The sequence below is a fragment of the Ursus maritimus genome, unplaced genomic scaffold (assembly GCF_017311325.1).
Source record: "Ursus maritimus isolate PB19 unplaced genomic scaffold, ASM1731132v1 scaffold_28, whole genome shotgun sequence".
In the NCBI taxonomy this organism is placed as follows: domain Eukaryota; kingdom Metazoa; phylum Chordata; class Mammalia; order Carnivora; family Ursidae; genus Ursus; species Ursus maritimus.
Window position 1 is genome coordinate 26,127,895 of NW_024425341.1, and position 24,511 is coordinate 26,152,405.

Sequence of the window (24,511 nt, forward strand, 5' to 3'; positions counted from 1 at the left end):
CTGGACCCCAGGACGTCTGGGCTGAAGGGTCCCGGGAGAGAAGGGGCTGTATGTTAAGAGAGATGTAGAGACACCTCAAGTGAGGAAAATGGTCAGGACTCAGGCCCAGAGTCTGGGATACACGGGTGGAGATGGGCCTGAGGGGTCCAGGGGAGAATGCTGGGCAAGAGGGGTGGGCTGCAGCAGGGAGCACAGCAGGGTGGGAAAGAGGCTCCTCACCAAGGTGACAATTACAAGGGTGTTCCCCATAGGAGAATTCATTAGACCATATGTTTGTATGTTTATCTTCTAGAGCTTTCCTTTTGTCTCTACCATTCTGTTGAAAATATGGCCTCTGACAACTACTAAATATTTAGGCCATCAGCGAGTATCAGAGCTTTATTAATATAAAAGCACACACAGTACCACACAATCAAGGAAGAATAGGCTTGGATAAGGTCAGGGAAGAGAAAGCAAGCTTTCTTATTTAACACAATACTGTGTATGGTCACGGCAGAGCATTTGTGGGCAGTCGGCGTTATAATGAACTTCTGTTTATGGCCCGACGAACGACAGCGCCAGCCAGCAGCATGCTCTGCTCTGGGACACGCAGCCGCCGTGGTCACGGGCCCCTCCAATTAGCGGTCTCTGTGTCTGCTTCCTACCGTGACATGCACACAACACCCTTCCTCCCTCTTCACTGAAGTGTTCTTTCAGGGATTGTTGTGTGCAGCAGGAGCCCTTTAATTGCAGAGGCATGACGATTTTGTAAGAGGAAAAAAGCACAAAACAACCAAGTGCAGCCGTTCCTTCTTCTGGCCTCAGTGATCACCCAAGTTCAAAAACCAAATATGACAGATCAATGGATATATGTGTACATATTACGTTAAGCTTATCAAACATTATATATTACAGATTAAATGAAATTCCTAAAGACCTCTATTTTTTTTATGTGTGTGCAGGGCTGGTTCACAACCCCAGCTGTGCTCTAGAATTTTCGAGACATATCAAACACACGGGTGCCTGGACCCTACTGCAGGACGAGGGACCCAGAATCTGTGAGTGTTTCCTGCTCTCACCATGAGATTCCTGAATGAGGTGAGGGCTGAGCATCACCGACACTGAAAGGGGAAAGAATCTGGACCACTTTGCATTAAAAAAAAGAAAATCGACAACTTACTATAAAGTAATAACCACAATGCACAGCAGGCTTTAGTTAGTGGACTTCAGGGCTCTCAACTTGAGTCAGGGAGGGACAAAGGGAAGAACTGCAAGAGGAACAGGACGAGGAGACACACCACGAACAACAGCTAGGCTTTTACCAACACGTTTGCGGTACATGCAGTGATCTGAATGTAGCTAGTTCTGTTTCCAGCACCCTCCACCACGTGGTCTCCACAAGACGGAAACACACCCAAAACGTGCTCAGCGCGCACACACGCACACACACATGCACACACACGCACACACACACTGAATTTCCACAGGGTGTCCAGCTCCATCCACCGCTGGGGAAGCAAGACACACCAGCGAGACAGGGCCCAATGTCAAGCCAAGTAAGCAAGTAATACTGCTCCATCACACACCGGGATGTACTCAAGGAGGCGGACGATAAACACCCGGCATGCATCTCAGAAGGAGAACCCTCAGAGGTGAGTGTTTACTATTCCATTCTCTGGACGTTTCATGGAGTTCGAGCTCATAGTCTTGGTCGAAACCGGTTTAATAAGTTCGGTGAGCAAGACTGATGACGTGCCAGGCTCCGCGGGGAGTGCTGAGAATAACACAGTCAGACACACCTGCTATCTTCACGAGCCCACCCTCTTACTCTGTGGGAAGCAAGGCTCCAAAGGAGCCATGGAACAAGCTGGCAAAGCCTCTTCAAGGGAAGGCGTCAGAACGTGGCAAGAGTAGCCCCTGTCCTCCAGCACGCGACAGCGTGAGGGGCCCCTAAAAGCTGTACGCACACCTAGTCTCTCCCACGAGAGGGAGTCTCTCCATCTCACGGCTGAGGGCACCGAGGCACAGAGAGGTGCCAAGGAGTAACAGAGAAAGGTTCTCAGTCACCAGAGGAATGGATGCCCACAGCCTAGCCCACGACATCCACAAGACGTGTCCACAGGAGTTTCAGAGCACCGTCCACATTCCAAATCCCCTCATCACCGTGACCGTGATGCTGACAAGACTCACAAAGTTTGAACTCCTCCAGCCAGTCTGGGAGACTTACAACATCCTTATTTATGGGTAACTGTCTGTGTTTGCCCCAGCTCTCTCAATAATAGGGACCACCTCTGAGAATCTGAGTTCAGAACATGTCAACATGGTCTCATCACGTGAATTCATTCCATGGTCTCTGACAAACCACTTCACTGTCTCCACTGACAGCCTTCCTTACGGCAAACTAAGCTGGCCCTTCATCCATTTATGCTCGTGACCTCCAGGGACGTCAAGCAGCCAACCAAGGACAGAGCCCCGGGAGAGACCCTGCCACGACCGGACTGTGGACACCAGACCACACATTTCAGTTGTTCAAGCCCCAGTCCGTAGTTCATTATGGTGGATCAAGGTGAGTGACAGACATGGAGAGCACATCTGGGGGGAAATGCCTGGAGCTCACACATACATGTTCATTCTTAAGTTACCTGAGCCACACGTGGGGCCAATTCTTCCCACCTGATCCAAAAGGAGTCCCTCAGACATTACTAAGGAGCCGTTCCTGCCAACTGCCACATCAGGGCCCATCGAAAACAACAGCCCGGGCTCGACAGGGGAAGGCCCCTCCCAGAAGGGCTCTGCGGGGTCTCCTCCCACACTGTGGATGAACCTCCTAGAAACAGGCCTGGAAACACAGCCTGTGAATCAGTCTGCATGTCTGCCATTCTGCACTGAGCTCCAGGCAAGACATCATTAAAGGAGGTTCAGTGCAAAGTTGCGATCCACACTCTGTTTAAAAATTCTAACCAACTGGGGTGCCTGGCTGGCTCACGCGCTTGAGCACCTGATTCTTGGTTTCAGCTCAGGTCATGATCTCAGGGTCGTGGGACAGAGCCCCACATCAGGCTCCGTGCTCAGCGCAGAGTCCGCTGGAGATTTTCTCTCTCTGCCCCTTCCCCTGGCTTGTGTGCGTGCGTGTTCTCTCTTTCTCTAAAATAAATAAATAAATCTTAAAAAAAAAATTCTAACCAACCATCTACACTGCAGCAAACATATTTACCAATTTAAGCATGAATTTATGGTGACTGAGTGGAGCCCAGACATTTTACAAGAGGAAACCTCATGGTCATTATAATGCTGGGGGATGGCAGGGGTCAGAAGGCGCATCCCAGAGCGCTGCTGGTTTGCTATGGACGGCCCGACAGAAGGACAAGTGTATCACGCACTGGCGATTCTACAGGAACCAGAGGCAACGTGCTTCGGGAACTGTGGGTACCAGAAGCATGAGGAAACCATGACATTTAGCTGTGAAACCGAGCTGACGCAAACAACTGCTGGGGCCCGGCTTCTGCCGTGTGCTCTCATTTTCCTCCCAGTCAGCGTCTGTGGGATACATGTGTCTAAATTTAAGACCAGAGAAAAAAGTTCTTAAGAACAACACAGCTGTTGTGTTACTGTTATGTTCTGTTGTTGCAGATGGTTCTTTAAATCTAGGTGTTTATTTTGTTATGTAAGTATAGATCCATTCGTCCTGCTGGAGAGAAAGTCGTCAGAGGAAGGAAACGGCTCTCAAACACCACGGAAGAAGGTCTGTGTCTAACACACTCACGCAGTAAGTGCATAACTGTTCTGGAGTTATGACCGTGCAGCGGGAGTCTGGGGCGTCCTCTGCGGCAGTGGGCACATCAGAGCAGCGGCTGATACAGGGAGAGGAGTTCCGCTCTGCAGGTGCACAAGCACAAGCGAGATGTAACAGCCACTGTCACAGAGACACTGATGACCCCTCTCTAAGCATTTCAAGAACCTGGCAACTCAACCAAGCATGGAGAAGGGATTGTAATTCCAAGCTCACACGTGGCAAACCTGAAGCTCATGGGAAGAACCAGCTCAAAGCACCGGGAAACCGGAAAAAACGATGATCCCCAGGAGAGCCACGGCTCTTGCAGCTCTGCCGCCAGATAATGCCCTCCTGCCACAGGCAGGCATGCCGGGGAAGTGAGTGTGCCCACCTAGGGCCAAAAACACCGCGACTCTAAGATACAGTCACCTGTCTGACAGGGAGAGGGGGGGAGGGGCCGCAGAGGGAGGGCAGCTGCGAGGACCCGAAGGCAAGAGCCTGGCCAGATCCTCAATAAGGCTTTGATTTCCCACCCAGTTCTTCAGAACGTGTCCACAGAAGGTCATTTCAAACCCCAGACGCTGGCTTCCTAGATTTGAGAAGCCATATTTAAACAGAAGTAGGAAACTTTTTAAGGATCTAAAGAATAACTGAAATATTTAAAATAGTAGTTAATACCTTAAACACGTTCCTTATATCATTTAACTACTAAGCTGTGGTGTGAACCAAGTCAGCATAGGCTGTCGGCTCCGATCACAGAGCCGCTCCTCCTCACAGCGCATACACACACCCAGACACACCCCCAGACACACACCCAAATACACACACTCATACACAGGCACCCAGAGATATCATGAGACACACACAGACACACCTGCTCACACAGAGATACATACACTCAAACAGACACACACACACACACACACACTCAGACACACACACACACTCACAGACACACACTCACACAAGGAACACTGAACGTCATGTCCATGCTTGAGTTCATGAAGTCTCAATCTTGAAGTTAACTGTTTTTTGAGAAATAAAGTAGAGCACATTTGGGAAGAAACTATAAATAAAACCATCAGGGTAAGAGTGGTCTAAGCCATGCAGGAGGAAAAACTCAGGCAACAATAGGGATATGACCCCAAAGCTGTGTTTCTGAAAGCTGCTCTTTCTTTACAGAGATTTGGTAGAGGAAGACAAATCTTTTTTTAAGGTAAAAAGATCCAACTCCCCTAAAGAAACACAAGTTAAACTGCAGCTAAGCAGCACACAGAGAGGAAATTTACAACTGTTGTTTTAGACTAAGAATAGTTGGTTCCCACAACAATGTCCTGAATAACGTGTTCGTGGCACTGGAAAACAAGAAATGCACTCTTCAGCCTGGATGTGCCCAGAATCTCTTACAGACTTCCTAAAACGAGACTGCTTTGTTCCGTCCCGTCTGTCTTTTCTCCACTGCTCATCTGTTTGCACTTTAAAGCACACAGACTGAAGCGTCTGCGTCCCGCACCTGCTAGGGCTCTGTCTGTAAACCCTCCCCGCGTCCCTCACACAGCACTCGATTGACAGCGCTCCCGTCCGACTCCTCAGCCTGTGCTCCTGGATTCTGGCCAAGACTGATTTCTTCCAGGGGCACAGGTTCGAAATGACTGAATATAATTGCATCCTGAGATGGATCTTAGTGTGCTCACCAACCCTGATTGATTGCAGGCAAGTAATTCACGCTGGAATTCTCTGTCCACATTCATGAATCTTCTCCTTTGATTATTTCATTCTTAATCAGGACAACATCTTCATTATATGTATAGTGTCATAGAAGAGAGTAAGCCCATTGCACTGAAATTAAATTACAAATCCACGTCCTACTGCAGAATCATCAGTCCCAATAAACAATTTTTCCACTACTTAAAAAATGGTAAAGGAGCTAATCTTGTTACATTCTGGAAATAGACTTACATAAAATATACAGATAAAGTATGAAAAACTTACACTTTGCAACTATTTTTCCAGGAAATGTAGAAATTTTGTTCAAGTTCATGGTAAAACACAAACTCTCCAACAATGAGAACCAAGCACAAGATTACGTGACAAATAAATATCGTGGTGAGACAGTGATGGCCCCAGAGATGTCCACAATCTAATCCCAGAATTTGCCAACCTCGGTACCTCAAATGGAAAAGGGACTTTGCATCTGAGATAAAGGGTCTTCAGGTGAGGGGATAGCCCCGAGATAATCACAGGCGTCCATAAGAGCAGGGACTGTTTCCCAGGTCCGAGGACCAGAGGGAGGGACGTACCAGAGACATGAGGATGGAGACAGCAGTCAAGGAGCAGGGAAGGCATGTGGGCACCTTTAGAAGCTGGAAAAGGTAAGAACAGATTCTCCACTGGAGCTGCCAGAAGGAACCAGCGCTGTGGACATTTCAATGTCTGCCCGGTGAGGCAGTACCAGATGCCTGAGTGACCTACAGAGCTCTGAGACGATAAATTTATGCTGTTTAAGCCAACAAGTTCACAGTAATTTGTTACAGAAAAAATTGTGAGTTCTCTCAGGATAAGGGCCATAAAATGCCTACTCTAGCACTATGCCTACCCAAAATTTCTACGAGTGATTTGGCCATATCACCACTCCTGACATTGTCAGAGACAGCACCGATTACATATACATCACTAGAAAACTACAACATACCATCAGTGCAGTAAGAAGTACTAGCATTTGGACCTGTCGAATCCCAATCCTCCCGGCTGCAGCTAGAGCGTGCCTATCAGGTGTGCTTATTGACTCTGTGTCTACACACACTTGGAAGTCAGACTAACGTACTCAGGTACAAAGTTGGACTGAGCAGGTGCCCTGCAGATGTCTTTCAAAGAACTGACTTCAGGGGGAAAAGGCCCATCTCCAGGAGACCGTCCTGTGCCAGTTCCTCCATCCTAAATGATCATGCAGCGTTTTCACGGTGACACTTTTCCCGAAAGCCAAGCCAAGCAGCACCTTCCAGGGATTGTCCAAGACTCTATGTGCCCTAGCATACATTCACACACAAACACGTAGTTGTTACGAACTCAACAGGCACGTCCAAAAGAAAGAAAAAGCTTTAACATAAATGTTTACCAACAGAAGACGATGGAAAGGGGAGAGTGATGCAAGAGTCTACCTCAATTAGCATTTTCCCAAAATAGGAAGTTAATCCAGCATGAGAAAATGGAACGGCATCCTTCTCAGGAAATGGTATTCCAATAGCTAGTTAGCCAACTAGTGGCAGAAGTACAGCCTTTGCTTGATACACAACCAAAATAAATCAGAAGAATTACAGACGTGAATGTAAAAACTCAAATAAAATGTTAGAGTAAAATATGGCTGAATGTTTATGCAAATTTTGGCAAAGAAAGGCTTTTTATTTAGCATTTCCGCAAAGTCAGAACTCATGAAGGAATACATTCATAGGCATGACTGTGTGACGACTTACTTCTTACGTATATAAAAATCATAAAGTTGAAGCTGAAATGGCAAACTGAAGCAGCAAAAAAAAAATTCTGGATCATAAATACAAGAAAAGAGTTAATACCTTATGGTCTGGATTTCAAAACAGTAAAATAAACATCCTAATAACATTGACATGAGTAAAAGACCCTACACTGTGCCATTTACACACCAAGCAAAAGTGAAAAGTGGGGGAAAAAAACATTCAACAGAACCACTAACCTAAGTAAACAAAACTGCCAAGAGTGGATCATCGGTCGAGCCCATAATTATAAAGAAAGTTTAAAGCAAGTTTTATATTATATATATATACACACACACACAGACACACACAGATACATAGATATATATATATAGATATATATATATATAGATATATCAAGTTTAAAAAGCAAACATTGTGAAGTGTGCAGTCTGAGAGGACAAACATTGCATTTTTGTAAAACCCATATTTGCAATGTATGCTGAAAATCTTTCAGATCTTCCTATCTTTTGAAACATTTTAAGTCCACAAATGTATTCTAAGAGAATAGTTAGCTGAACAGAGGGAATTTGTCCGGGCATTACTTACATTACCAGAGAACAGGACATCGCTATCAACCTGAGTGATGCCCGTATCATGGTATACTTCATTCCTATTAAAATATTTTTAAATATTTTTATTGACAAGGACAATTACCATAAAATACTGCATTAATTTATTGCAACATCTGTTATTGAAATAATTGGTATAATCATTTTATTAATACAAATTGTGGATATATACATATAAGGACATAAGAAAATATGAGAAGTAAACCAAAACGTCAACAATGATCATCTCTGAATCTTATGCTTTATTTATGCCAATTTTTCTATGGTAAGATAATTTCCTTGCATGGTTTTTAAAAAGGAAGAAACAAGTAACTTAAAAGAATTTACAATTACAGTGTTCCCAATTTCTACAAGTAAATTTCTGAATTAGCTAGACAGAAGGTACTCCCAGAAATAATTTGTACAATTTATTCTTAATACATACGTACTTGCTGAACTAAAAAAGTTGAACTACTTATTCACACACGTGCTCGATGCTCGTCATCCATGCCCAAAGTCCTTGCAGGTAAGTGTGATCTGACGGTGAGAATGGAGACTTACGGAACTTATGACCCACACCCCCCACGGGCAGGGACGGTGAGGGGAGACAGGCAGATGAACACACTCCACCACAGTCAAGAAAGAGTTACAGATGAAGCTCAAATAGAACCCGGGTTTCCACTGCCAAGCAAATACTGGACACTATCCACACCCCGCCTCCATTCACCCCGTAACACCAGAAACTGGACTCCCCACCAGCAGACAGGTAATAGGAGGACTCTCCTGGCTTTCTTGTTAATAAGGGAGAAAGGAAAGAAAGCATCAGGTTTTGCCCCATAAACAATTAAACCAAATTGAATTCATACGTTTAATAAAGAAAAGCATTTGGGTTTATCAAAGTTAACCAAAACCCTAACTAAAAACCAATGACACTACCCAATGAAAATGAATAATGCTCTAAGAGAGGGCTGTTTCTGTTGCCTATAGACAGTCAGGATCATATATGGTACTATTTTGTTTCTCTTCCTATATAATCTTTGTCTTGGAGCAACATAGATCTATTCATAGTTACCTTGACAAGAGTGAATTTTCTTTTGCAAAATAAACGAGATTTCTACATTCAGAATTACTGTGGCTTGATCTAGCAGCAACACTAAGAACGCTTTCTATAATTTCTCTTATTTTAAATGAGACAAATATCAAAATACAGCCTGTTCTTATCCGCGTTGAGCACAACAGAAATGTAAATACTGCTCTGAATTCTGCATGAGGATTGCAATATTGCCAAGGTTGGGGTTAAGTATGCAATGTTGGGGTTATGTACGCTGAGACATCATATCAATGAAAAGATAAGCATCTGAATAATTCCAGTAGGTTTTCTGAAAAACATTTTATTGTTATCCCAAAAATCCAAATGTGCATTTTAAATATAATCTATGTAAACGAATTTGCATGCAAAACATTCAATGTCCTAAAAGCTCCCACTCCCATGCAAAAACAAAAACAAAAAAATACTCATATTAAAGACAAATGGTTTCTTTATCAAGATTCTATTACTGCCCTATCCTTTTTACTCAGACTCTCAAGGATACCTAAGTATGATAGACTAGATCACAAAAGTAAAGCAAAGTTCCTCAACCTTGTCTCTTTTGACATTCGAACGAGCTCACCCTTCACGGCAGCAGCGGGATGATTAGTAGCCTCGTGGCCTCAACCCACCGGATGCCAGTAGCTCCCTTGCCCAGTTATGAAAACCTAAAACCTCCCTGGACACTCTAATGTCCACTGCTAGGGGGCAAAACTGCCCACTCCGGGAGAACGAGCAATATAAAGGGAGACACAGTCCTCCCCGTGGAATTTGGAGTGGCCTCCCAGGGAGGTGACCCACGTCTGTCCACGGACAGAACAAAGAAATTGAGAAAGACAGGATCCAGGTGGGGAGAAGAAGTCTCCATTTGCCTCCCTGTCCTTCCCCAAATCCACATAAAGGCCAGTGGTGGGGGAGAAGGGAATACATCCCAAACATAGCTGGAAAACAAGAGCACTCCAGAGACAGCAACATCATTAAGGAAATTCTAAGAGAAGAAGACAGATGGAACCCAAGGGGCCAAGTGAGCCCAGCGTGGCCAGGGGGCAGCTCGTCCCGGCCAGCGCTGGGTGAGTCGCATGGAGGGGAGCAGGGAAGACGGGCTTCTGACGACTCCTACCCCACAAAACCCGAGAACCGTGTTCTTTCCATGAATTAACCACCTCTCAAAAACGCTGATAGAAATACAAAAATCTTCAGCACCTGACAAGGTAAAATTCATGGGGAGATTTATAACACCAAACAAATGTCTTTTGGAAGGGAGGGGTCTCAAATCGCTGACTGCACCTGTTACAAAACACGAATCAGAGCAAATTAAAACCAAAGTAAGTAGAAGAAAAGAAATAATCCAGACCAGAACAAGTATCAGAGAAACAGAGAATATAAAAACAACACCAAAGTCTGGTTCGTGGAGAAGGTCATTAAAAGTGACAGACCTGACTGATAAGGAAAAAAGGAGAGAAAATTCAAGTTCAGGGAAACAGCATCATGACAGATTTTCAGATCCTGAAAGCGCGCTGAGGGAAGATCAGGAGCAACCTTGTATCCGTGAATCTGAAAACAGGTGTTTCTCAGTGGGGTGGTTGGGGATGGCCGTCCCTCAAGCGACACTCGGCAACGCCTGGAGACATGTCTGGTGTTCGCCGCAGGAGGGAGGGTACGATCCGGTGGATGCTCGACACCTCCCCACACCCGGGACCGCCCCGACCACCAAGAATCACACGGTTCAGAATGTGAGGAATACCTTTCACACACCACGACTCCGCTGGCACAGTTCCGCAAGGTGAGAGGTCTGCCCTCCTAAGGCCGAACCTAGGAAAAGGGCCTTGTACAGCCACAGGTGTGTCCGCGGAAGGCCAGCGTGGGTGCCGGGCTGATGACAGAGGCGGCAGAGGGCTCGCTGCAGTGATTCGGGGAGTCACGGGGGAGGTCAGAGCCATGGCAGCGCCCTCACCTCTGCGATCCCCGTCTACGTGTTTTCCCTTATAGGGGAGAGTTGCATCTCCTAGGGAGCTACTGCTGCCCCTGTACAAGGTGAGGACGGAGCTGGGGGGCGTGGGGGCAGCCTGCGGCAGGCTCCCACGACAGCTCCACGGGGGACTAACCGACATCGCTGAGCATGGCCCTGCCCCTCTGACACTCGCCACACTAGGAAGGACTCCTCCCAAGGAGTAACATCCAAGCATCACCAACAACGCACTGGCCTCGATGTTCCTGGCAGCCACAGGCAGGCCTGGCGCCAATGAGCGCTTCCCTGCTTGGGGAGCGAGCGTCCTGGGGGTGGTCTCCACACCGCACTGGGTCCCGGGCAGTGGGGCCGACAGCCAAGTGCAGAACCCCTTTATCCAGCCCCACTGAAAGGTCTCGGATGCGCCTCACATCCTTTGTAACACACTCCTTCTCTGCCTAAACGGGCCAGAGTGAATTCTGTTCTTTACGACCCAGAACCCTACCCAATTCCTGGAGGAAACAGGCAGTTGTCTGTTCCTAGCTTCAAGGAGTTTGCCTGAGTTCCGAGCCCTGAAGCGGCCTCGGGGAGGGTCTCTGCTGAAGCAGACGGGAGGAAGAGCTTAACAGGAAAAGCATGGGGCGACCGATTGGCTCAGTCAGAAGGGAACGTGACTCTTGATCTCAGGGTGGTGAGCTCAAGCCCCACTCTAGGTATAGAGACGCCTTAAATCAATAAATAAACTTTAAAGAATACTAAACATTAAGAAAAATAAAAATTAAATAAAAGGAAAAGTTTGTCTTCTATCTCCCCAAAGGCTCTTACACAAAACTGAAGTCCCAGCTGTGGGGACAGACACCCAAAGTCAACCTCGTTTTCTGAGAGTATCAAACAAGCCCAAGAAGATGTCAGCAAAGAGATGTGAATGCGTGAGGTGCCCGAGTGACGCAGAGAGGACGGAGGAGACAGAGAGGCATCATCAGAGGGTGCACCCAAAATCTTACCGCGTTCATCCACGCAAATCTCTTCCGGGGAAATAAGACACTCTGACGTCTCCTCTCTTCCCCTTGCACCATCAGAACTAAGGCGTCTGCGTGTGAAGGCTGCGGCGGACTGTGTGAGGTACTTAGCAGCACCGGGAGGGGAGGTCACAGCCCCGCCATCACCCGTGGTCGCAGGCAGGTGAGCGGTGGGCGTGGCCTGCCGGGACTTGCTGAGAACGCGGGAACTCTGGGTATTTCAGGAGTGTGTGGCAGCCAGATGTGTGCGTCCCTGCTCCGCGGACACCAGCTCTGTGCACCAGCTCCCGTGTCCCCCCACGCACACAAAAGCACCCACCACCGATGCCACATGGTGGCCTCTACAAACCACTATAAAGGAACAACAGCACAGCCCGAGAAGCTCCGTTCGGGGGATTCCGGTTACCTCCACGACTGCCACGGGCCGCGCACGACGCAGACGCTGGGCACATCTACCTCCACCTTCCACGTGAGGCCAGTGGGCCGCCACTGAGACCCCACTGACCTCCTCAGAGCCCCTCCCCACCTCATCCACCACAGCAGAGCAACAAACACGGCACCTCATCCTTCTCAACAGAAGAGCGCCCTCCCCTCCCGCGTCCCCACAGCCGGCCCGCCGGCTCCCGCCCCCCACGGACGCACAGAGGGCGGGGAGCACAGAAGGGACATTACCTGAGCAGTCCCCATCACGGCTGGGCTGGGTGCAGGCCGAGGGCGTCCAGCGGCAGGTGCTGTGAAACCGCGCCAGGCTTATGGCCGCGCCGCAGGTGGTGCCAAAGCCTAAGATGAGGAATGGATAGAAATGGGGAAAAGATGATAAAAAAAAGATAAGCATCCTCCCCCCAATGGAAAAGAAAATACATGGAATGTACATAAAAAAAACATGACACTAAGCGATAACTAAAACCGAGAACAGCGATTAGGCAGAGAAGCCATCTATAAAAAAATGACACCAGGTAGGTTTAAGTCAGACCCTGAAATGCTGTGTATATACGTGCAGACCTACGTCCACGGGGCAAAAAGGTCATTTCTCAAGCAGGGCGTGAGATGATGAGACATCGCTTTCCCACCTTCAAAATACAGAACCGGAGAGAAATAATAGAACCATACTTAAACCAGGGGCAGATAAGGTGATGGCAGAAGCAGTATTCGTGAACCTGAGCGAGCTCTGAGACTCCAAGAAACAAGAGCGGTACCAGCAATATTAGCAAGTGCTCATTCTCCGTCCAGGAGAAAAATAGCACCAGACCCTGATGAAAATGAGGGCAGCCTTTTAAAAAACGGGTGCAAGAAAATATATTTTGATAAATTCTAAACTTCTGCTCCTTCTCTCATTGGAAACTAGTACATACCCCACCACCAAGTGAATCAGATGAAACGGGAACCGGGTCTCTTCGAGGAGGTTGTTGGTAACATCACACGGGAAAAGCACGAGGAGCTTTTGTTCTTACTGAGCCGGTAGGAACACAGAATGCGCACCGTACACACTTCATGTGCCCTCGGAAACCACGATCAGGTTGTGACTTTACACGAAGGCCCGAGGTCCTACATAGTGCTCTCACCTTCCGAAACTTACCCCGTCCCCAGAATCTCTGACCAAGCATGTTACCAAATGCCAGGGCTTCGTTTCTAATGTGCGAGCCTCATAAGGTAAGAAAATTAGCGAGTGTTTTATGTCGGCAAGCATACTCGGCAAGTACTGACTCTAAAGAACGCACAAACCAGAAAGCAACCCCGGCTTCCCCTACCAGTCAGTACGTGTGCTATGACTGTCACCTAAGCCGCGTGTGCGTTTCCAGGCATCTCCTCCTGAAGTTCCGCCTTTCCGGAACGACACGCCGCTTCTCACTGGCATTATTCACGTCCGGTACCAGGATTTCTCCTTTGTTTCTTGCCTGAAGACTCACACAAACCCTGCAAATCCCTTTCTGTTGGGCATTTGGGTTGTTTCCAGTTCTTCCGAACTGCTAAGATTTCTGCACATTTCTATATGCTTCTCCGTGCGTTTCTGCAGAACACACAGGACGTGCGTGTGCTGGAGCCCACGTCACATATCACCAGGTTTTCTGTGGGCCTCTGCTGGAGTTAGACTTTCCCACTGTTCTCACGGATTTGCAAACACTTTTGTTAAGATTACTGACCAAATATATTTCCACGCAAACTGCCTGTTCCATAGACTGGTCGGCTTCTATGGGGGAAGTTTCTGCTGACTCCGTAGTATCTCTGTATATATTCCAGACCACCTGTCTGCCCCACCCGCTGCACCACTCCTCCTGCCTTCTCATGCCTTTACTTTGCACTGGTGGCTTTCAATGATTTAGACAGGTTTAATGGGAGTTATGTCCAAATCTATCAGTCCCTTCTCTTTAAGGGCTTCTATCATTATATCTTTCCAATTCCACGATTTAAAAACATATTAAATTCACATTTAATTTGTTTTTCTTCATACTTTTTTCTTTGCTGCCTTATATAGGATTTTTTCAATATATAGGACTTTTCCGTATATAGGATTTTTCAGTGTCTATATATTTTATTTCTCCCTCAACAATTTTAACATATACAAGTATACATATATTTTTCTAGCAAAGCCATTAATCAGTATCTCCAATATCCTCTTGAACAAAAGAAGAGCTTGGGATGCTTACACTTGCCTCCAAGTTCACAATGCCCTCCCCACACCACAGCTGCTCTGACATTACTATTGTGTGGATACCAAAGGAAAATGTTTTACTTATTCTAAAATCAACACTTATAAATAAAAGTGTCCTTGATCTCTTGGCTAGCATCCTTCTGAGTTCATTATTCCTCATGCTCAAAAATACCTTCTTGTTTTTCTTTCAACATGGTCTCTCTGTGGTAAACTGTTCAGGTCCTTTTATGTCTGAAGAGATCTTTATTTTGCCTTCAATACTGAATGACAGACGAAGAACAGAATTCAAGAAATCCAACAGATAGTTTCAGGCACCTATCGTTGCCTTTGAGAAATTTCTCATTAATCTATAAGCAATTTCTGTTCTCTTGACGAAGTTTTTCAGGATTCTGTCTTTCCCCTGGATACTGCAGTGTTTCACGAGGATGGGTCAAGATGTACATCTTGTTTGCCTTTGGTCTAGCAGGTGGTACAATTTTTCTGTACCCATTTATTTACTTGAGTTTTTAAATTCCAGTTAGGGAACATACAGCATGATATTAGTTTCAGGTGTACAATACAGTGATTCAGCACTTCCATACATCACCTGGTGCTCATTGCAACAGGTGCCCTCCTTCATCCCCATCACCTGTTTCCTCTCACCCCCTCCACCACCTCCCCTCTGGTGACCATCAGTGTGTTCTGTGTAGTTAACAGTCTGTTTCTCGGGCACCTGAGTGGCTCAGTTGGTTAAGCAACTGCCTTCAGCTCGGATCATGATCCCGGGGTCCTGAGATCGAGTCCCACATCAGGCTCCCCTCCCCGTGCTTTGCGGGGAGCCTGCTTCTCCCTCTCCCTGCCACTCCCCCTGCTTGTGCTCTCTCGCACTCTGTCAAATAAATAATCTACAAGAGTCTGTTTCTTGATTTGCCTCTCTTTTTTCCTTTTGCTCATTTGTTTTGTTTCTTAAATTCCCCATGAGTGAAAGCATATGGTATTAGTCAGGTGGTACAATTTTTCAACCTGAAAACAATTTGTATCAATTTGGGAAGATTAATGGCCATTTTATCACAGATACTGATTCACTCCATTATTCCTTTCTTTAGCTTCTATCAGAAGCATTTTTTGCCTTTCAGATCTATGCACTGCATCTCTGCAGTTTCTCATGTTCGTTTTGGGCTTAATACTAAGAAATTTCTTCAGCCTCATCTTCTAGTTCACTAATGTTTTTTCAGCAATGTCTGATCCATGAATGTCTACTGAGTTTTAATTTCAAGGGCTATAATTTCTATAATATTTCTAACCACATCACCTCCTACTCTTGCTGCATAGCTGTCCCCCCTAGCACATGGGCTGCAAACAGGGATTCAAGCAGGGTACCAACTCCAGGACCCAGGATTCAGTAGTGACACAGCCTCCGAACATAGGTTACATAACCACAGCATGATGTTCCCTAACATGTAAAGTGGAAATAATTACAGGACCCAACTCATAAGGAAGTTGTAAGGATTAAGGGGGTTATTCACGTAAAGTCCTCAGAACATTGCTGGGAACATCTTAAGACTCAACACATGTTGCAAACATGGCCTCTGGGAGGAAAACGTTTAGCCCTCAGAGTTTATGCCCTGTGCACCTGTGGGCCTATTAATTCAGTTATACTAATCCAGGTGTTGGCAATGTCTGTTCTAATTTTCACTGCTCCTAATTTTAAGGAAAAAGAAAACTAAATTCTCATTGTAAATTTCTCCCTTTTTCATGGCATCCCACTCCTATTTTATAGATGAGATTTTGGGTCTTCTGAGTTTTCCTCTGGTCTATCCTTTAAATTTACTTTAACAGCAGGCTGCCCTCTGTAATTCAGTGTGTTTTGTCTAGCAAGTGATGAGTACACTTTGATGGCCTACTTTTCCTCACCTCTCTGTCCCCTCATCTCTCACAGTCAAAGCAGCCATGAGTCCTTCTTCTGGGGCTCCACAAAGTTGAGGGGCAGGATGACAAGCATATCCTTCCTGATCAGCTAGAAAAATGTAGACTCTCCCTCAGTGAAGAAGAAGGGACCTGAGACTCTTAGGCTCTTCTGAGTATGCAGAGCTGGGGGAGGAAGAAAGCTGTGCTCCCCCACCTCCCAAGGGAAAACGTTCAGGTCAGGAGAGCAGGCCCTTGGATGAGGGTCCTATCAGCAGCACCTCTGAGCTTTTTAGACCCTCAAACCTCCTTTAGAATTGCACTGTATAATTGTAATATAAATTTAACTTTCCATTTTTATTCTTCAGGGCTGAAAAGAATAGGTTTTAAGAAATCTCTCACACACACGCAGGCTTCAAGAATGCAAGGCAGAGCATGGTCCATATTTATATTTTACACAAGGTATTTTCCCTGATTAAAAAGAAATAAGACGAATACAGGAATCTACTTTCCAAATCACAAGATACTTTCCCAATTACAGCATATGTACATGAATATAGAGGTATTACACCAAATACTACCTACCTAATTTCTAATATCCGCAAATATTTTAACTGACCTTCCCAAAATATCTCAAGTACTTTTTACCTTTAAAAAAGAAATAGGAGGGCACCTGGGTGGCTCAGCTCGTTGAGCATCAACCTCTTGATTTTGGCTCAGATCATGATCTCAGGGTCCTGAGATCAAGCCCCACATCAGGCTCCATGCTCAGCAGGGAGTCTGCTTGAGAATCTCTCTCTCCCTCTGCCTTTGCCCCTCCCCCCTTCCTCTCTAAAAAATAAATAAAAATTAAAAATAAAAAGGAATATGAACCATTATGATATCTATATGACAACAGGAACTGAAGAACATAACATGTTTGCTCTGCTGCTCCTTTAATATGAGAAAATATAAAAATGTCACATTTTTTTTAGTTGGTTGAAAGGTAATCCACTCAATAACAAAAATATCTTCTATTATAGTTAAGAAGAGATTACGGCAAAGCATAACTGAGTAATGCCAAGGAAACAATCCCACATGCATTCTACTTAACCCATTTTCCACTTACATGAGGCAGAGATCAGTCACTCCCTCACTGGGCCCCACCAGCCAAAGCAATCATCACCCCTCTTCTCCAACAAATGGGAACTAACCACTTACCGCATTTCCACACACGTGGAGAAAAAGTAGACCGTGTTCACAGAGATGTGAACCTTGGCCCTGATGTAATTCTAAATATCACACATTAGGTGAAGGTCAGAACGTATGAACAGAAACATAAACAATGTGAAAATAAGCCATTCAACACTATCATATCAGATAAGTGCTATAATAGCATTATTTTTCCTCCAAGCGTTAAATTACAGGCACCCACTTAATAGCAAGCTTCTCTGTTTACAGAATGAGATTGTCTAATAAATTTTTTATATACAAAAATATGTACTCAAAAGCACTATAAAATTCAATGTTATAAATAGGAATTTTACTATAAGCATGTTAGCATCATCACTATTGTTCCTTAAATTCAGTTTTTCCTGTGCTCCACAGCTGCATGTCTCAATTTCAATCTGATTTCTCCAACCAGTTTAGAAATTTAGTTCATAGATTCATGTACGTCTTCGAAATATTTTTTAAGTTTATTTATTTTTTAGTAATCTCTACACCCAACGAGGAGCTCGTACTCACAACCTGAGATCAAGAGTCACGCACTCCACTGACTCAGCCAGCCATGGGTGTCTTCTAACTGATCACCTGTTACCCCCGTCTTTATCAATGTCTGATGCATTCTCCTTAGCACCCAAAGCCCGGGAGCATCGCTGACTTAATTCCATCTGTTTCTATCTGATCCCTCTGTAACACATTACTCTAGGATTACAGATTCCATTGAAATGTCATGGGCATCTCGCTATTAGCAAAAGAACTCAAGTCTCCACTACCTTCTCTAACACTACATCTTCTCTGCCACAGACTGATTCTTCCTCCTTTTAAGTACCTGCTTCCTCCTCTCACCTCTGCCGTGCCATCTTCCACTCTGACTGCTCTGCAGGAAGAGAGCAGAGCGGTCCCTGCGAGGCCAGAGGAGCACAGAACACTGCGGGACAGGGAGGCACACCACCACTTCGAACAAAGTCACATACAAGGGCTGAGGCTTTGTCCGTGGTCTTCACACTCAGGTACCAGCAGCCTGCACCTGGGTCTCCAGCCTGGCAGCCTTCCTGCACACTTCAGACTTGTAGCCTCTGCAGTCATGTGAGCCAGCTCCCTACCATTAGTCTCTCTAGACAGAGATAGAGGTATAGATACACATCCTGTTGGTTCTGTGTCTTTGGAGATCCTTGACAATACACATCTTAGTAGCAATCACATCGTGTATGGTGGCAGGTAATAGAAAAATGAACTCAAACTCACGTAATAATAAAGGCAATTTACTGGTTCATGTGGATGCAAAGTCCAGAGCCTCAGAGTTCGTTTGATTCCATGGCTCCATGATGCCAAGTACTTGGGAATCATGTCTTCTCCTTGTATCTTATGATCACAGCTACAACCCAAAGCTGATTACACCTCATGGTGGCTGGACGGCTGCTCAGAACTTCCAGAGATGTTTTGCTCACTTACAGGGAGAGAATGTGAGTTCCAGAAGCTGTCTTAGAAGAGAGGTAACCTCTTTCTCAGAAACCCCTTTTCCAATTTCAAAAGACTTGAGTCAGGTTACGTGCCTACTGGAATGCAAACCCACAGCCACGTGAGGCAGCTAGCTTCCTCCAAAGTTCCTGGACTGCGGTGGGACACAGGGATATGGCAGTGGTAATGCTGTGGGCATTCCAAGAGAGATCAGGGTCCTGATGCACCATCAAGAGAGCAGGGGTAAAGTCTGGGCAGGATCCGTCACTGTCCAAGCTTACAGCCTCCTCACAGGCTCTTACGTTTCCAGAAGTATTACAGCAGGAGACCCAATTCTGCAGCCACCTATGGATGGCACTGTTCACAAAACGCCATCTAATCAAGTCGGCAATTGCGTTTAACAAGTGTCCCAAAGTAAAACAAGCACGTTTCTAAATACTAGAAATGTTTCTGAGAGCTGAGAGCTACACAGGTTGGCACTGTGAGAAAAATGACACAGGACAATATTAAGACATCAATCCACAAATCCCTGTGAACTACTTTTCTTCTTCTGTCTTCAGTTTAAAAAATCATTAATAAATTGGATAAGAAAACTCATACCTTTTTAGATTCTCATGTTGAAAATGGTACTCAATTTACTCAGTAAACAAGACTATGGGAAATTGTGATGTGGCGTATGTCATAAACAAGAATTGTAGAAAAATGATTCTCAGTGTAATGAGGTTCATTTCTAGAATGTGCTTCAAAAACCATAGGTGGCAAAGGGCTGCGTGTGAAATCCAATTATCAGAGCATTAGACTTTTCCATCTTCATATCTGCAATTGTTTTATAATTGTTGTATTGCCATTAGCATAAGATGTGTAATGGCGTGTGCCAGAGAAGTGACTCTATGTTTTGCTTAATATTTTAACTAATGACTAAAAAGATAATGAGCAGAATTTCATTATAAAATGCATTTTGAACAATCTGAATTATCGCATGTTGCAAGAACCAGTAGCACTGGAGGAACGAATAGGCAGAGGTCAGACGTGGAGACGGTAAGCAGCGTTAGGTTCATGTGAAGCCCACACACTCCATGGAGAGACGGCAGACACTCCAGATCACGAATAGTTAAAAGGGTTTGAGGGGACGTAATGGTAAACCCCAATTTTACTGAAGGACTCGTCCCCACTGATAAAAAAGGTTTTAGCACAGATCACCACCTGCGGTCCAGGGCTCCTTGAGGGCATCACACACCAAGGACAAATTGACACAATGGTGCTCGGTTCTTTTTGGCGAGTCAGAAGGACCACAAACCAGTACTTCCCATGACAAAGTCTATTGCAGAAAACAAAATATGGTAGTCAAAGAAATCCTGACAACCACTCCTCGTGCTTGAAGAATGACAGCATCTCCATCCTCTCCGCATGCCCTCAGTGAGACCAGGGATAGACAGTCAGACAAGCCACTTATTTCTTATTAACTGATCTACTCACATGAAAAATAACTCCACTTGCTACTGAATTCAAGTTAACCCACAGCAGCAGACACATTCTAACTTAAAGATTTTTATTTATTTATTTGTTTGTTAGAAAGTGTGTGCACATGCAAGAGAGAGAGCACGCACAAGCACAAGCATGAGCAGGGAGAGGGGCAGAGGGAGGAGCAAACTCCCTGCTGAGCAGGGAAACTAATGCAGAACTCAATCCCAGGACCCTGAGATCATGACCTGAGCTAAACACAGATGCTTAACAAACCCAGGCACTCTGACACATTCTAGAACAGGAAGAACTTTTATCTATAGTCCTGTTTTTTTCCCAATGCTCTGCCACAAAGCAGAAACTTCGAACCAGGCAGGACCATGCTGGCTGAGAGAGAAGCTGGAGGGGCCGAAACGCTGGGGGTACATGACTTGAGCAGCACACCCTGCGTGAGGGGGAGTGTGTGAACCCACACTCAGCAAGTTATTGCCTGAGCAGTAAAAGTTTAGATCAAATCAGGGGTCTAAGAAGAAGTGAAAAGATCTCAAATGATGTCTCAGCAGCAAACTGGACACGGGCCCACATGAGGACCCAGCAAGCACGCATAAAATGTGAAGAAGAAAATCTAATTTGAAAGGTACCATTTTGAAATGTACTGAGTGTTAAGTACAAAAGTTATGATAGGGTAAATTTGGCATTCATTGACCTAGGGTAGGGTAACATCCACTGTGAATTTACGGTGGGCTGAGCTGGTAGGTTGCTCTGGGGGTAGTCTGTGCACCTCTGCTTTGGAGAAACACCACCTCTTACCCAGTCGTGCACCTGCGTGGACGGAAGGTGGCTCTGCGTGGCACTGACAGGCCTGAGGACTCTGGGGGCAGCTCAGGAGTTACCTCTCCCAGGGTCACCCCTGAAGGCACAGGTCCCAGTCAGCAGCTCCCTACTGTTCAGGGAAGGGGGGATGCCGTTCCCAGGCCACCCTGGGACTAGAACTCCCTTCTCCCAGGGGACCGCTCCCTCCCACAAGAGAGACGGGGCTTCCCCAGGTCTCAGCAGACCCAGGAACAAATTCAGAAAATCAAGAGAGATGAATATAACCCACACATATCAAACTCTGGGTCCCTCCTTCTTCGGTGAAATACACCATCACTTACCTGGCCACCACGCACAGGCCCTTCCTTTAATATCTGTATGCACAAACTCAACTCACACCTTCTCCCACCCAAGGCCTGCACACACACATTGAACAGGTAATATTCAACCAGCAGAAATCCAATCTACCAAACCCTGGTGATATGTACATGGAGGATCTCAGTGTCACTTTATAACACAGAACACACTATCTTCCTTAAGCTTCACACCAGCCACGAGACACACATTATACCCACCCCTGGACAGGCACCCTTCAGATGGGAGCCACAGCCAGGACTCCAGTTCAGATCTGACTCCAAGGTAAATCACGAATACTCCAAATTACCTAATAAGTCACCCATCTGCTCTGTGTTCAATTTTATAACAAAGCCCAGTTCTTAGATTCCCTCCCAAGCTTCTGCTCCAGCTATCTTTACCACCTGGCCCTTGGCTGCTCACTCACCTCCCTTTTCCCTTCCTTAATTTCCTGTTAGCCACTGTCTTTCTCATTTCAAAGGCTGCTTTATGTTCAAAGGGAAAAGAGGTAACAGTAAGGAGAGATAGCCAAGAAACTGCCTTTTGGGTATGGGGGAAAGTGATCAGATTGCACAGAAGACAGACGTATCTTAACTGAGATCTCATTCTTTGGGCTTCCAGTGAGCATAAAACAAGAGGCTGAGAGCTTCGCGTTTAGGGAGAGAACACAGACACGCTGAGCTGCCAGCCCAGTGGGAAAATCCAAGGTCACCAAAGACCGTCACAGGGGAAGGAAAACTCCAAAACCAGGACGTTTATGAAGAATAGGCCATCTGAAGAAGGTGCCAAAATTCTGTGAGTCAAGATTATTTGAGGTTCTCTGCCCGAGCTAGGAGATGCAGAGTGGAGGCAGGGGCATTCTGGGGAACGCTGGGGTTTACGCACCCCAAATCTTACAGCTGGGGTCAGTAAGTATCTCTGCTGACCACTCCTTTCAGTCTGGCTCTCCGGTGTCCTGGCCACTTCATAACGAGAATAAGCTGGTATTCGTCCTTTTTTACAGCGCGCTCTAACTTAGAAAGCCTCCTTAGCGAGAAGAGGGACATGGCATTTAAATAAGTGAGTAGAAAAGCCCGCTGCCTCACTGACCGATGACTATGGGCACAAAGCTGCTTCATTGACTGTGATTTCTCCGAGCTGTGTAAGAAACGGCTCAGAGAAAGAAAATGGAGCTCTGGCTTCCACCTCGAGCACCTAAAATTTTAGCAAGTACCACAGTAAACAAGGTCAAACCCCTCATGCATGTGTCTGCTGTCTTTGCCTGGGGGGCACATGTCCCTCCTTCGGGCCACCTCTTTCTCAATCCACACCAGTACATGCCCCACACCAGGGCTGGGCCCACCATCCCACCCCCACACGTGACGATGAGTCCAGAGGCGTACAGGCCACTCAGGGACCAAAGGACGGTCACTGCTATGGTTTTTGCTGGAATGACTGTTAGGATGAGGTAAGGCTGCAGCGGCCACGGGCTGCCAGGTGGGGAAGGCCACCTGAGAGAAGGCACAGTGGCCTCAGTCAGGGGTCGGAGCATCCACACCCTAATGACATCATCTGAGCCTTAAGATCCAGCTTCCATGATCCTATATGCAGGTCCTCTACACACCCCATGTGCTCGCAAACCATAATGAGTGGAGTATCTGTCACTTGTAACAAAATAACCCTACCTAATTGAGTAAGTTACAACTCTATCACAGTAAAATGTTGCCTGGCATCTTCTGGTTCTAAGATCTTACCTTATGCACAATTTTCCAATGGGGCTTCCAAATGGTCTTGGCAAAGGAATTAGCAAAATAGAGCATCCTGTCTTCATGGTCTTCAAAATGGAAGGGCTAGGAGGGAAAACCCAGCAAGAACTAACAGTCCAGGTTGAAATCTCAATGTAGTTTCCCACAGAAATGCAATTGTAAGTGTTGGTTAGGTTCCCAGCCTTGCTCATGTCCAAACAAATGAGAAAAGATGAACTCACAGTGGTATACAGGACGTGGAAAACTATAGCTTAAAAAAATCATAGTGTAGATCCTTCTAGAAACTTAGAAACTGCAGGTGGTTTGGACATTCAAGACAAACAACACTAAGGACTTTCTGAAACATGGCTCTCCTGATGCCAGGAACCACCAGACTTTGGGAATGGGTTGGCATTCCTGGGAAGAGCTCTGGAGATGGTGCGAGTCGAGTGCGGCACGGGAAACATGATGCCAGCAGGTGACGAGAAGCACCACACCTTCTCAGCACAGACTCACATAGCTTTGTGGGTGATCAAGGAAACAGCTTCCCCAGGATCTGGGAAAGGACCCTGATGAAGTGAGAGAGGACTGGGGAGGACTGTGGGGGAAAGGTGGGGCTGCCTTTTCTAAAGCCCCACTCCTGGTACAACACCGTCAATATGTTTATCTTTGGCATGACAAAAGGAAAAGTAATTTTGACGACTGCAGTTCACTTAGGGAGCAAATCCCACCCACTGCTAATTGAGCGTCCGAAGCTGTAGAAAAAGGAGGATGGGTTGATATAAATTAGTATAGGACAAGTGCCCTTTCTGGGTAACATAAGCTGAATTAGAGTGAAAACATTTTAAGAAAGTTTCAAGTATCTTGAGTAATAAGGAAGGCAATAATTTGCACCTCCAAATATAGTCCTGTTAGAATCTTCCTGCAAAAATTCAAGGCTGTTGGGGTGCCTGGGTGGCGCAGTGGTTAAGTGTCTGCCTTGGGTTCAGGGCGTGATCCCGGCATTCTGGGATCGAGCCCCACATCAGGCTCCTATGCTAGGAGCCTACTTCTTCCTCTCCCACTCCCCCTGCTTGTGTTCCCTCTCTCGCTGGCTGTCTCT

General features: G+C 46.0%; 1 long non-coding RNA gene across 1 annotated transcript in view; it reads right to left on the reverse strand.

Moving 5' to 3' along the window:
- LOC121105651 overlaps positions 1 to 24,511 on the reverse strand; it is a 248,396-nt gene that overhangs the window by 148,737 nt on the left and 75,148 nt on the right. The window contains exon 2 of the long non-coding RNA XR_005838272.1: positions 12,535 to 12,642. This is a non-coding gene — a long non-coding RNA (uncharacterized LOC121105651). The remainder of the gene's footprint in view (positions 1 to 12,534; positions 12,643 to 24,511) is intronic.